Here is a 4,804-nt window from a genome sequence, read left to right as displayed (position 1 = left end):
ATTGTTGTGTGTTAAAATGGAAGAGTCCATTTCACAATGGACTCTAAATTCTTCCCTTTATTTCTACACGTTTCTTAAATCCTTGTGACATGAGATGTCTCTTGGGATTATGGGGTGCAGAAGAGAAGGAAGAGTCCTCCTCTGACAAGGAGTTTGAATGCTAAATTAATTGGACACCCTTTCATATATGTGTTGAGTTTATGGAAGAGTCTTAATTGTTAAGGACCCTTAATTTCTCACGCGTTTCCTTAATTCCACACACCATAAGATGGCATTCAAATTTTTTTATGTAGTGGAGGAGTCCTTCTACTTATTGATCTCTTCCTATCCATGCTTTGAAGCCTTGGATTACATGCAAAAAATTAATCTTAGCATGTAAGGAAGGTGGGACGCCAAGAGTTGGCGCCCCTTGATGTTTTATGTGGCGCCCCTTCATTCCTTATATAAGGGGCATCCCATATGGCATAAAATTTATCTAAAAATTGGTTTGAACATAGGATTAGATAAGGAAGAGGTGGAAAAAAAATTGAAGTGAAAAAGGTAAGGAAAAGGGAGAAAAGAATAGAAAGGAAGGGAAGAGAAAAAATGAAAAGCATGAGATGCTTGTCCAAAAATCAGATTGTTCATGTATTGAACATAAAATTTGATTTATATGTGGTGAGATCTTTTGACAAAAAATTTTTAAAGAGATCCTAGTAGAGGTCATGAAAGCATACAAGCGATGATGCAATTAGTTCTTGTGAAGGATGGATGGTAGCAGTTTGCGATAAAGGCTGTAGCATCATGTCGAGTTGGGAAAGACCCTGATCAATCCTGTATGGATCACCATTGGAGGGCTTCTACTTTAGAGTCTTGTGGAGATATAAAGTTACTAGATCATGGTCTTCATGATGGTATATGACTTCTGATCTTCTCTTGATATGTATGTTTTTGATTATTTGATTGCAATCATCAAGGGGTTCCTAGGGTTTTGTTTTGTGTTTCGATGTTCTAGTTTAATTGTTAAACTTTATTTTTAAATATTGAATGCATGATAAAATTTTTAAAATTCATATTCCACTGCATCATCAAAATCCAATAGGCATCCCATGTGGGTGTGGGAATGGGTGCATTGTGGGCACCATATATGATGGCAATTCTATCTCATGTAGGAGTCCTTCCATAAGTATTGGACTGATTCAAAGCATGTTTGAATTAGGAGTCCTATACTTATTGGGTTATAGAAATCATCTATAAATAGAGAGAGTCTCTACCTATGGATGAATAATAAACAAATCAAACTGAGAGAAGAAAGAAAGAGAGGAAGAGGCATGAGCTTGTGGGCATCCCTTCTCCTTGGCGTCTCCTCTTGTTGTCACCCTCTTCTTCCTTGCCATGGGCCCTTGCTTGGGCATCCCCCTTGCTAGTATGAGGTACCACACCAGTACCTCTCCTCTGTCTTTTAGTTAGGATGTAAAAGTGATTTGATCAGAGGTCATCCCACTTTCCTACGTTACCTGACTGTATGCCAAGTAGAGGGCCTGTAGTTCCAAGCCTACGCAAAGGTTGAATTCAAATTCTAAAGATTTAATCTTTAATTCTACTGTAATCTAGGTAAGGATTTGATTCTTATTCATATAGATTTATAAAAAATTTTTAGATACAATCCTGATTATCCATGAGAAATAGTTTTTCTTCCCTTCAATTGGTATCAGAGCCAGGCTTTGATACATGGATGCGTAACTAAATTTTTTTATATTATTTATATATTATATATAATTAAAAATTTATGTTAGATATTAAATCTAATATAAATCTATTTAAATAAAATTTTTGATCTGATTTTGATTGGATTAGATGAACCTAATCAATGGTTGATTAAGGTTGTTATAAGTTTATTATAACAAAATTTTTGTTGTTGCTGAATTTTTATTAGAATAATAATATAAATTAAAATTTATTTTAAATTTATTTTAATAAAATTTTAATATTATTATTTTAGTTATAAAATAAAACTTATTTCATATTTGAATTGGATCTATTTTGATGGATATTTAGATCTGAATTCAAACGAGATTCAACACTACATCAAAATAAATTTAACCAAAAATTTAATCCTTATGCATTCATGTTTGCATCTAATTATTTTTCTATTTGACATCAAATCTGAAATTGATATTTTATAATCAGTATAAGATGTGTTTCAAATCTGATATGATGTATATGATGCATCAAATCTAATTAGATTAGATGAAGAACATGATCGATAAGATCAAAGCTATGTTTATGATATAAATTATTTTATCAAAATTATATATTGATGTGATTATATATGAAATTAGATTTCAGATTTTAGTAGTCTAGTACTTGGATTGATGAGATTAGTAGACCATCCAATCATAAGAGATCGAAGAGATTAATCTCTCTCTTGTCTATTCGATGGATTCTCTTATGATGTGTAGGGGTGTTATTGTGATCTGATTTTATGAAGAAGAGAAACGAACAAATTTTTATGAATTATTTTGATCATAAATATATTTAGATTAGATCTAAAGTAATTTATAATTCATTATAATAAGATAAATTTAGATATAAAATTATTTTAGAATCTGAATAGTATATTACATAAGATGTAATCAGTATTGATCTAAAAGTTGTCATGATGCATAAAATGTATGTATGAAGTTTAGATCATACCTATGTATATTTAATTATTAAATTATTATAAAAATTTATTTTTATGAATTAAAATATATGATATGCTTCACCTAAAATCCTGGTAGAATAGTTCTACAGACTGAAATACACGTTTCATATAATTTGAAATTAAGTTTGAAGGATCTTGATTTAAGAATTGAAGATTATTAAGACACCATATAAATCGATGGATAAAGGGTTAGCATGAATCAGATCCTTCTAATGGGTTAGACCTAAGATTAAAAATACATATGGACCAAATAGAAAAATTGGTTAAATCTAATCAAGTGTTGAATTAAATTAGATCAGATTTTCTCTATATCAATTTCAATAGTCGAAGTTTGATCAAGTCCATATGTTTGACCCTAATAAATAGACCATGATCATGGCTCCGTGGTTGAGTCCGAATCTTCTAGTGGATCAAATTGAAACTAATTAACCAGTTGATGTCTAAGATAAGTCTGACAGATTTGATCAAGTGATTTTTAATTGGGAGTTACTCACCTAAATACGTCTATGATGAGTTAACGGTACATCCCTCCCACTGATCTCACTTACCTGACCGATATGGTAGATCATATTTTGATTAGGTCATTAGTTGATTCAAACTGACCTATGCCATCAAGGTTAATTAGTGTGACTGATTTAGATATCTTTAGACCAGTTTGTGTCTAATCCTCTACATGACTTGGTGAAGTCAGTGGAAGGATTTACAACTTGCAGGTCAACTTCTTCTCTTATTCTCAAGTTAATAAAATCAAATTTTTTTAATTATTAGGTCTACAAAATGATATAATTATAGAATAACTTGTTCATAACCTCCTATTAAGGTACATGATAATGAGTCTAATATTTTAAATAGATATTGAAAGTGCCACATGCCTGGTGTCTATTACGTATTGAAATTATCATCCATTATATGATTATCCTGTTGCACCTTCAGATCAATGCCCAGTTGGTCGAGCCACACTAGGGCCTGGACATCCATTTATTGGATGCACTTGGTGTTGTCATGTTAATGGTTGGACCTAATCAAGATTTTCAGTGGAGGCACCACACGCCTACTGAAGGGATGCCTGGGGCAAAAACTAATTGCTAGAAGTTGTTTGAAAAAATAATTAGTTATGAACCTACCTATGGATGTACTAGAGTTGGCCGAGCCACACTCGGGCCCGAATATAGTCTGTGTGGATTCCAATACCCACTAAGGAATTAATATAATTCCTTGAGTTGGAGGTAGAGGCTATCAATTCGTACAAAATAGTGGAAAAACCTTTAGACTAAAGTTCATATCTTTGAGATTAAAAGTAATTTATATACTAATAGGCTTATATTTTTTCTTTCAGTTATGGCCAACACACTATCCCTCCATATGCTGTTGGACAGCGATAAGCTCACCGAACCCAACTTTGAAAGCTGGTATCGAAAGTTGAAGACCGTCTGGGAGTATGAGAGGACTATATACATCCTTACGGATGAGGCACTTGAAGAACCTACTACCAATGCTTCTCATGCTGCGAGAGATGCTTACATGAAGTGGCTTAATGATCGAATAACTGTGCGTTGTGTGATAAGGGCAGCTATGAATGACAAACTTAGTCGTAGGTTCGAAGATGCATAGCCAGAGTATATCATTCAAATGTTGAATGAATCCTTCGGCACCCCTGAGGATACAGAGAGATACAAAACCTCCTGTCTTGTGTTTAATATCCGTATTGTTGGATGTATGCCCTAGAAGCCAATCTTGGCTGACACATATCATATTTCTAAGACATGATTTTATAGTTATTGGATATTTATATTACCATTCATGTTTATGTGTCCATGGATCATCCAAGGGATTAACAAGATAATGACACATATTCTCAAAGAGTTGAAAATTTGAGACATGTATCATTGATGGTTAATTCCTAAATTGCTCCTGATCATAGGATCATCATGGGGATGGTGATTGATCTGGATAGATCAATGCACGGATCGCTTCCTTCAGACAGATGAAACTCGAGTCTGCGGTGTAGAGACACTGGAGCGAGAGTGTAGATGGTTATTAGAGAATAACTAGCACTGAGCGTGACCAACACGAGAAGTAATATGGATATTTGCTCACTCATTAGTGACTTTCTCGATG

The 4,804-nt window shown here is 33.3% G+C and overlaps 1 long non-coding RNA gene across 1 annotated transcript; it reads left to right on the top strand.

Moving 5' to 3' along the window:
- The first annotated feature begins 391 nt into the window (after positions 1–391).
- LOC140853447 (uncharacterized) lies at positions 392–4,483 on the top strand. Its single transcript, XR_012136508.1, has 2 exons — positions 392–893; positions 4,023–4,483. It is a non-coding gene; the product is annotated as an uncharacterized lncRNA (long non-coding RNA).
- The last annotated feature ends 321 nt before the right edge of the window (positions 4,484–4,804 follow it).

Source organism: Elaeis guineensis, chromosome 13, assembly GCF_000442705.2.
Source record: "Elaeis guineensis isolate ETL-2024a chromosome 13, EG11, whole genome shotgun sequence".
Lineage (NCBI taxonomy): Eukaryota > Viridiplantae > Streptophyta > Magnoliopsida > Arecales > Arecaceae > Elaeis > Elaeis guineensis.
This window is presented reverse-complemented; position numbering and strand designations above follow the sequence as displayed.